The following is a 10974-nucleotide window of genomic DNA, read 5'->3' as shown; positions in this document are numbered from 1 at the left end:
TGTATGCATAAAAATGTAAAATTACATAACTGAGACCTAATAGTCATATTTAATAGATACAAATGAATATAATTAATCTGTTTAAGTAAATAAAGCAAAATTCAAAGCTATATTATATGCAAGAGATATACCTAAAAATATCCTTAAAATGCAGAAATGAGTATCTTAAAAATTAATAGATGAGTAAATATATGCATGGAAAGTGGAAATAATGACAAAATTTGACAGCATAAAATTCAGACCAAAAAGCATAAAACACTACAAAAAGGGTACTTCATAAGGCTACAAGCCAGATTTACAACAAAGATCTAACAGTTATGCAACAAAATAATAAACTTCTTTATAAATCAGAAAAAATAGATGAACAAAGAAGATATGAACAAAAAGCCTCAAAAAAGCAGATTCTTCAAAACCTGCCAACAAAGAAAATCCAAGGACCAGATGGCTTCACTGGTCAATTCTACCAAACATATAAAGAAGAATTGATGCCAATTCTTCCCAAACTCCTCCAAAAACATAAAAGGGAATACTTCCAACTCACTTTACAAAGTTAGAAAGTCATACCATGACCATCACCACCTCCAGCTCCTGACGATTAATGTCTTTTCCATCTCTATAATTTTGTAAATTAAAAATATTATACAAATACAGCTTGTGACCTGTTGAAATTGAATTCTTATTTCAACTGTATAATGCCCCTGAAAAACATCAAGTCATTGAGCATATCAAAATTTTATTCATTTTTATTATTGAAGATTTGTATGGCTATACCACACTTTGCTCAACTATTGAGGGACATTTCTGCTGTTTCCAGGTTAGGGCTATTATGAGTAAAGCTGGTATGAACAATTGTTTATAGGTCTTTGTGTGGACTTAAATTTTTATTTCTCTGTAATAAGTGCTCAGGAACTTATTTGCTGACTCATAGGATAAGCATATTTCTTAACAAACTGCCAAAATATTTTCCGCAGTGGGTGTATACTGTTTTACATACCTACCAGCAAGGTATGAAACATTGACTTTCTCCACATCCTGAGCAGAATTAGGTATTTTCTCTGTTTTTGGTTTTTGCTGTTCTAATAGATGTTTGATGATTTCTCACTGCGGTCTTCATTTACATTTTCCTGATGACTAGCAATGAACATCTTTTCACATGCTTGTTTGCCACTCACATGTCAGTGAAATGTCTCTCCATATTCTTTGCCTGTGCTGTAACTAGATGGTTTCTCACTGATGTGTTTTGAGTACTTTTTCAGATATGTAGTGTTCGAATGTTTTCATCCTGAGTTTAACTTGCCTTTTCATTATCTTCATAGAGTTTGTCCTAGAGCAAAAGTTTTTATTTCCATGAAGTCGAATTTATCAATTTTTTCTTTCCTTAATAATGCTTTTGGTGTCATATCTTAAAACTCTTTACCAAACCATAGTTTCTCAAGATTTTCTCCTAGGTTATCAGCTAAAAGTTGTATAATTTTATGTTTTACACTTAAATTTATGCAATTTTGGCTTAATGTTGCACAAGGCGTGAAGTTTGTCATGATTCAATAATTTTATGAATATCTAATTGCTTAAAACCATTTTTTTAAAAGACTATTCATTCTCCATTGAATTGCATTTCCATCTTTGTCAAAAAGCCATTGGCAACACTTGTGTAGAACTATTTCTGGGTTTTTTACTTTGGGGTGTTCACTGGCTGAGTTGTATTAGTTTATACTTTTTTATGTATTAGTCCATTTTGTCTAAAGTAACAAATTCGTGTGTGGGATTGCTTAGAGTGTTCTCCTAATAGAAACTTCAGTGTATGCAGACACTGTAGTATAATTCTCTATGTCAACCTGATAACAGTAATTTCTGTCTTCTCTCTTTTTTTACTTGTCCATCTTGCTGGGGTCTTGTCTATTTTATTATACTTTTCAAATAAAAGCTTTTGTTTCATGAACTTTTTAAATTGTCTATTTTCAATTTCACCAGTTTCTGCTCTTCTTTTTCTTCCCCTCAGCAGTGGGTTCATTTTGCTCTTCATTTTCGAGGTTCTTGGAGTGGGAGCTTAGATTATTTATTTGAGATTTTCCTCCTTTTTTATGTAAGCAATTAGTGCTATCAATTTTTATCTCAGTGCTGCTTTAGCAGTGTCCTGAAATTTCTGATGTTTTGCTTTAATTTTCACTAAGTTCAAGTATTTGTTGTCTCAGAACTTCCTCCTTGACCAATAGATTATTCAGAAGTGTCCTGTATTATTTTTCCAAGTGTTTAGAGGTTTTCCTGATCTCTTTTTACTCTTGATTTCTACTTGTAGTACATTGTGGTTAGAGAACACACTTTATGTCATTTCAATTCTTTAAATTTGTTGAGCTTTGTGTTATGGCCCAAGATATTTATCTTGGTACATGTTCCATGGATGCATGAAAAATAATATATATTCTGCTGTTATTGGGTAGATGGTTTTGTAAATACTGATTAGATCCTGTTAGTTCATGGTCTTGTTCAATTCTTCCATCACTGATGACTTTCTATTTTTCTTTAACAGTTGTTGAGATAAGAATACTGAAATCTTCAACTATAATGGGCTTGTCACCCTAACTGCTGTAGCTCAGTGGATTGAGCATGGGAGGTGAACCAAAGGGTCTCAGGTCCGATTCCCAGTCAGGGCACATGCCTGGGTTATGGGCCAAGTCCCCAGTAGGGGGCGTGCAAGAGGGAACCACACATTGATGTTTTTCTCCCTCTCTCCTTCCCTTCCCCTCTAAAAATGAATAAATAAAATCTTTAAAAATAATAATGGGCTTTCTCACTTCAGTTCTATCAGTTTTTGCCTCAGAAGTGTTAAATATGGGTTTAAGATTCCTCTGTCTTCTTGGGGAACTGATTCTCTGTGATGCTCTTTGCCCTGAAGTTTACTTAATCTGATATTAATATAGCCACTGCTGCTTTCTTTTGATTAAGGTTTGCATAGCATATCTCATTGACCTTTCACATTCACACTTCCCCACGTTATTGTAATTGAATTGAGTTTCCTGTAAACAGCTTATAGTTCAATCATGATTTTTGTTTTTGTTTTTGTTTTTCAATCCACCCTTCCAATCTGTGTTTTTTAACTGGTATATTCAAACTATTCCCTTTATGTTTAATTTACCCTTCCCAATATATAATGTAATTGTCTATAATTCTTCTTCTACATAAATAAAGAACCACATTTTTTATACAGTATTATAAATGTTACTTCAAACATTTATAATGTTTGATTTATAAATACAGTTATAAAATGTAAAAGTTTGATTTATATATATATTTATATATAATGTTTGATTTATAAATACAGTTATAAAAATGTAAAAGACAAAGGAAATTCATTTTTCATTCTCTTCTTATTTCTTCCCTTTGGTGTTGCCGGGTTTCTTCTTTTATCATTTCCTTTCTATTTATAGGTCTTCTTTTACCATTTTCTTTTACAGTAGGTTTTCAGGCAATGAAATTCTCTCAGTTTTCCTTTCATTCTGAGAATATTTTAATTTCTTCTTCATTCATTAAAATGCTTCTCTGGATATAAAATTGTGGTTGAACAGTTCCTTCAGCACTTAAAAAATGATATCTACTTCTTTCTGACCTCCATGATTTCTAATAAGAAATCTGCTGTCATTCAAATTGTTTGCTATGTTTCTCTGTGGCTGGCTATAGGACTTACATTTTTTCTTTCATTTTTAGAAGTTCAACTATGATGTGTCTTTGAAGTAATTTATTGCTTCTTTGAATCCTTTTTGTAGTTCTGTCTTCTTTCTTCTCACTTTCTGAGACATCAATGACATGAATGTCAGATCTTTTGTTATATTCCCACAGGTCCCTGAGTCTCTGTTCACTTTTATTGTCAGCCTATTTTCTCTCTCATTCAGATTAGGTAATACATCAGTATATTTATTCTTCTATTAGTTCTATCCACTGAGTTTATTTCTTGGCTATTGCATTTTTCAGTTGTAAAATATCCATTTGGTTCTTCATATCTTCTATTTCTTGCTGAAAATATCTATTTGTTCACTTCGTTTATTTTGAGTATGTTCCTATTGTTTGTTGAAGAATTTTAATGAAGGCTACTTTAAAATTCTTGATAGATAATTCTAAGATCTGTGTCTTCTCAGTGGTGGCATGTAATGACACCCTTCTTCATTCAAATTACTATTTCCTGGTTCTTAGTATAACACATGATTTTCTACTGAAATCTGAACATTTGGGGTAACATACTACAAGGCTCTGAGTCTTATATAAATCTTGAATTTTAGCAGTCTCTATCTGACACAGCTCCTGTGGAAGGAAATAAAAACCACTTGGTTAGATGCCCAGATTCTCTGCTAGACCTCTGTTGACAACTGGAAAGTTGAGACTTCATGTTAGAGGTAGAAATTTAGGCTCCCCAAATAGCCTCCACTGATGTTGTTCATAGGTCGGCCTCATTAGCTTTGAGTGGTGGTGAAAGAACTGACAGCACCACTACCAGATGTGGGTGAACCCCATGCTCCCATTTACACTGGTAAATGGTTTACATTGCTTGGTGAACAAATGAGCTGGTCAGTAATTTACTTTGATTTCAGCCTTATTTCAATATTTTAACATTTTTAAAGAAATTTTGCTTTGATGATATTCCACTGTTAAATCTCTCTCTCTCTCTCTCTCTCTCTCTCTCTCTCTCTCTCTCTCCCCCAGAAAGCTTTATCGTTTTCTTTTGGTTCAATGTACGGGAGAGGGTGGTTAAAAGAATGCCTAGTGGTTTCAGGGAGAGTCTCAGTCAAAAGCCAGACACCAGGGGAATGCAGAGGCCTGTGGACTCCAAAGGCTCCTAGTCATACTCAAGGTGAGGTTTTGGAACAGATATTTGCCCTGCCCAGCTGGGGGGCTGGCAAGACTGTGGAAGTTAGTCAGGTGGGTAGTCCATCATTTTTACCAACACCATTGGTTCCTTGTTACCACTCAACAGGGATGATGATCCTATCTGCCCACTCAGCCTCTGGCACAACCACAGCAAAAAGTTGGGGGTACCTACAGGTATTCAGACTCTCCAATCCAGCTTTGATGGTGGCATGAAGGTTGACCACAGTGTTTCCTATGGCATTTGGCTAGAGTAGAACACTGATGATCAAAACCCTCTTGTCTTTCTAGTGAGCTTTTTCCCTTGCCTTTTGGTTTGAGGGAGGCTTTTCTTAGCAAATTTTTATCTGTTCCATTTGGTGTGATTGAGTTGCCGGCCACTCTAGTTCCCAGTGTTGAAAGATGAGTCATAAAGAAGGCTCATGGATTTGACACTGTATCCCTGGGTCCTAAGTTCCCTACAAAGTTTGTCTTCTTTTCTCTACTTTTCAGAGTCTCCTTATGTTTTTCAATACATAATATTCAGGAGTTTTAGCTATACTTGGCAGGAGGAATATAGAAAGTGTTTTACTCCATCTATTGCTGTCAATGTCCTTAGCTCTTTAAGTGACTGTTCTCACTAAAAGGCTAATAGTCTTAATCAAGTTTATTTTCTCTGGACATATTTCTTCATCTACTGCAATCAAACACAAATTAACTCCACACTGGTAAAGAGTGTTCCTTGCTTAGTGGACAAATGAGTTGCTCAGAAATTTACTTTGATTTCAGCCTTATTTCAACATTTTAACATTTTTATGAAGTTTTGCTAAGATAATATACTTCATTTTTTTAATTTTTAATTTTTCTGAACACTGCTTCTCCATGAGTAGGGTTGTTACTGAGTGCCTAATCTAATAATGTCGATGAATATAGTATCATTTTAGCACAGCTATAAATGGTGTCACAATAAACACATGCTTTGCCATCTAATTCAATAAACAATTAATCACTTTCCACTCCTCCTTAAACATTCAAAACCAAGTTTTCTTGTTTTAATACAGTGGGTAGGCACTGCTAATAAAATAAATGAATAAATACATGTTATGGCACAGGAATAGGTGAAACTTCAAAATGCTGTTTACTTTTAACCAGGCTGTGGTAATTGATAGTACTGCAAGCTGCAATGAAAAGTGATGAAAGTGCAACATACACCCTCGTTACAACTACTCAGTCTCATCGTTCCAGTAGGAAAGCAGCCACGGGTAGTACAATCAAATGAGCATGACTGTGTTCCAACAAAACTTTATTTGCAGGCATTGGAATACAAGGCCAGAGAGAAAGAAACTCAGCACAAAAGAAACAACACAAAACTCAACACAGATTCCATCTGTGTGCAAGCCATTTTTGAACAGGCCAATGTGATCTATAGGCATAAAAATAGAGATTTTATCAAGGGGGTGCAGAGGAAAGATGGTGACTAGTAAGGGATATGAAGGAATGTTCTTGGGTTACAGAAATGTTCTATATCTTGATCAGGGTGTTGGTGATGTGAGTGACCAATCAAAACATTATCACTTATCAAAACATTAAACTGTACATTTAAACAGTGCATTTTACTCTACATTATTATACTTTGATAAAACATTAAAAATACAAGGATAAACCATTTTATTAACACAAATGGGACAACTTGAATAGGTTGTTTATTAAATAACTGTTGATTCATGTCAAATTTCTTGAGTTTCACCGTTGTATAGATCAACCTATATAGCTTTGTTCTGAGATAATATGACTGAAATATTCTGAAGTATAGTATCATAATACTTACACCAACTCCTCTCAAATAGTTCAGCCAAAAAAAGTCAGTGTGTGTGTGTGTGTGTGTGTGTGTGTGTGTGTGTGTGTGTGAAGAGAGAGAGGGAGCAAACAAGTACTCCAAAAAGTTAGTAACTGGTAATATACAGGTTCGAAAATTTCAAATTAAATTTAAAAAAAACCCACAGATTCAAAAAAACACAGATTCCCTGAGTAGAAAGATATTTGTGGTAATAATGAGTTGGGTAACTCTCTTTTTTTTTAATATTTTATTTATTTATCTTTAGAGGGGAAGGGAAGGAGAGAGGGAGAGAAACATCAATGTATGGTTGCCTTTCGTGTGTCCCCTGATGGGAACTGGCCTGCAGGGAACTGGTCTGCAACCCAGGCATGTGCCCTGACTGGGAATCAAACCGCGATCATGTTGTTCACAGGCCCACGCTCAATCCACTGAGCTACACCAGCCAGGGCAGTTGGGTAACTCTCTTAAAGAACAGTATCTAGGCTGGATAGTAGGAAGCTAGGGAATTCCTGGTCAAGTGCAATGGGGAAAACTGAGACAAGAAATTAAAAAGGGCAAGCAGTTTGAGCAACTTACTTTCAGCTGGCGAACTGCAAGAACTCATCTCCCCTACCCAAGAGTGAATGGTTCATACCTCTCCTCCCTAACCAAAGAATATACACTTGAAATCTATCTCCCTGGTCTGGGAGATAGAGAATGAGACTCAGTTAATGTCATTGTGCCAGCTAAATCCAAGGACAGATGAAGTCGATGAACAAATAACGAAAACCCCATTAAAAGCCAGACAGACTCAAAATAAAAGTAAAGCAGTAGAGCAGACCAAATATTCCCAAACACCCCCATGCACTCATTTTGACACATCAGCATATTAAAAATGCACCTGGAAAGCAGATGAATATAATGCTGGAACCCTCCCCTAAGATTTCCACCTACAGAAAAAAAATAAATGATAAAAGGCCCCCAGGATGACAATGCAGTGTGGGCTCACTCTCTAGAGCACTCCCATCCCCCTGCTCAGGCATGAACCTTTTATTTCCTCCTAAATTCTCTGGGTCCCCAGGAGACTTGCAGCCAAGGGAGCAGTGGGCAGTGGCAGCTCGACCAGGGCTGACCTCCGATCCTATCCCAGGGCCCCTTTTTCTCTGGCCTCCCCGTGAGTAACAGCCACCCCGCCTGAGCTCACTACTTTCCTATAACGTTTCTAGGGAGCCAAAGCAGAGCACCACCTCGGCTCTCCCCTGTTACTTCTTCTAACCTAAGTCTTCCTTTGGTTTCGCTGTCCCCAGCCTTAATAACCATATTATCGGAATCACCTGGATTCATGCTGGGACATCTTTCCTACACAAAGTGGAGAACTCACACGCTACAGGCCAGCCTAAGGCTGACCTGCTCCAGGCTGGTGTCTGCCCAGTAACATGCCGATCCCTCGGGGAAATGTGCACTAACCTCTTAAGAAACGGAATGAACTTATTTACAGTTTTGTCACTGTAAAAAGTTTTAAGGTGATAAGAAATCTACCACCAGTCCTGGCAGAAATGCAATCACTTATAAATGAAATACCATATCAATAGTTATTTAGAGTAGTTGTTATTTTTTTGGACTGAAATTTTCTGAACACAATAGAGCTGTACAATCAACACAGAGTTAGTTTCAAACTATTATCTGTCATCAAGTAAAGCTTTGATGCTGACAGGAAGACCACAGTCTTAAACAGTTGCATTTACTAAATCTTAAAGAAAAATACCACAGCATCTGAAACGAGATTTGTGCCACGTCTCACCCCAATAATGGCTTGTATTCTTACTTTGAATTTAACAAGTAATTTCTCTGGGATAGGTCAGATTCTCAACAAGCAAATATTCCTGACATGTTTTCATTTCCAAGAAGTGATCATATTAGTTACACATTTCACTTTGTAAGTAATCATGTGCATACATTACTTTGTTTTTACATTAAATTGTCACTTATTTCTTGACTGTGGAAACATTTTTATTTTGTGTTGTTCCTCTGTATTTATAGTATACTGCTTCAGATAATGGACCACATTTTATATACTTCTTTATCTCCTGGTGATTTCCATATGACAGAGTTAAAAAAATACTTGTTGATTAGTCAGAAATTGTACTGACACATTTATGACTTTGCGGAGTCTTTGTCAAAGCAGTGTCACACAATCGCTCTATGTGCGGGAGGCTCAGGCTAAATTTTAATAACTGATTATTATTAAACTATTTCTCTGTCAAGACATAAGACTCTAAGATAAAACTTGAGATTTTTTTGTTATTAATATTTTTATTTTTTAAAAATGGCACTCCAGAAGAGGAAGCTATCAGAATGACAAAAATTAGGAAAGAAAATATCCCAAGATAGGTAGTATATCATATTTTCTTTAAAACAAAAAGGTTCATGAAAGAAGGAAATCCGTATTGTAAAAATTTGTAATATACTATAATTAAACCCTACCCTTTCTGTTTGAGATACAAATAAAAACAAGTAAAGAATATTGCTAGAGCATGGGAGGTAGGGTTGGGCTGGGATGGGAGTAAAAGACAGAAAACTGTACTTGAAAAAGAATTAAATAAAAAAATTTTAAACTATGTAAAAAAAGAATATTGCTAGAATTAAGGGACAAAAAAATACCAATAGTAGAGAAATATGCCCTGCAAGGATGGGAAGCCTTGGGCAGCCCAGCCAGGAGGCCACACAAAAATGACCTGAGCCTCAGAGAAGACTCACCGTGTTGTCAGAGAGCCAGCCTTGTGCCAACGCTGCCCTGCCTACTGCTTTTGCAAACTGGTGGTGATGACCTCTGTTGGCCTAGGGAACATAAGCATCATGGGTGAAAATCACCATAAAAATTAAAATCTCAGCCTCTATTATCTCAATTAAAGAAAACAACAACCAAAATTAATCAAGATTTTTAAATTTTAACTCTCCTCCTCAATTCTCTCTTAGCCTAGCTCCAATGACCAAACTACCAATTATTCAAAAGGATATTAAACTACAATGTTGGAAATTATATGTACAGCTGATGTATTTCATCAGTAGTGCCTAATTTCTTTTTTTATTTTTTTTATTTTATTTATTTATCTTTAGAGAGGGGGAATATCAAGTATGTTGTTGAATATTTGAATCCACTAGTACACAACCAGGGCCCTAATTTCTTAAAATCGTCTTCAGAAATACTGTTCTGGAGAACATGAACTTAAAAAGCCCAACACCACAAATTTTCTTGGGCCTACACTGGGAAAAATAATCAACTCGCAGAGAGAAGTCATTACTGCTGCTCTCACAGCTTCCGGTTTCCTCCAGATTAGACCTTCACTGAGGATCTACTACTGACTTCCGACCTAATGTCCCTCACTGAGATTTCAAGACCTCCCTCAGGGTTTAGCTAATCACTTAACTCCCTTTTCTTCCAACCAACCTCAATAACAGGCTCCTCCTGCCTTTAAGTCATCACTTCCCAGTCAGGATGCTGGGGTATTTGGTGCCCGCTAAAGACTGATTTAGGGTTGTGTCCAAGAGCCTAACTGCTTGGAGAAGAGAAGACATTTGCCTTAGGTAGATCAACAAGTTGGGCTTGAAGACCTTACCAGTAAAGGGAGAAAAGGTGTGCAGGGTGAAGCATAAAGTTTGTCACCTTCTTCATTCAGAGCACTCTGTCATGCTTGAAACCTTAAGAAGCGATGGGACTCTTAAATTGCTTGTGGCTGATAAATCGTGTCAGAGGAGAAATGATACCTCATGTACAGGGATAGCCCTGCTATGAGATTGGTACTTTGTTGGGACTGAATAAATGATCCCATGAATGGCAGCATTATAAAACAGTCTGATGTCAAATGTGCACCTGAAAACCTCCATACATACACCGCCACTCTCCTGGCAACCAGGCAGGCTCCCTGTATGTGTCAGAATGAAGCGAATTAGCACTCCAGTGAGAGGCCTTGCTCTCCCACACCTCCACCCTGGCCCAGGAGAGCTCGGTTAAGAGTGCTGCCCGAAGTAGTGAGGAGGAGAGAATTTGGGGGGAAGTCACGCGGGTTTCAGATGGAGCACACATTACCCAGGGGGTGACAGGACTTGGTGCCTGGATCATGGTGGTGAGAACAGGGTCTGCGGTCACACTGCACAGGCTCTGCCACTTGGGGGTTAAGGCCTTGAACATGTTTCTTTTTTTAACTTTATTTTTATTGTTGACACTGTAACAGGTGTCCCCATTTCCATTCTCTTTTGCTCACTCCACCCAGCCCCAGCCCCTGCCCTCGTTCCTCTCTAGCCTTCTCCACACTGTTCTCTGCTTC

The sequence above is a fragment of the Artibeus jamaicensis genome, unplaced genomic scaffold, assembly GCF_021234435.1.
Source record: "Artibeus jamaicensis isolate MK-2021 breed Jamaican fruit bat unplaced genomic scaffold, CSHL_Jam_final scaffold_916, whole genome shotgun sequence".
Lineage (NCBI taxonomy): Eukaryota > Metazoa > Chordata > Mammalia > Chiroptera > Phyllostomidae > Artibeus > Artibeus jamaicensis.
Note: the sequence above shows the minus strand (reverse complement) of the source record.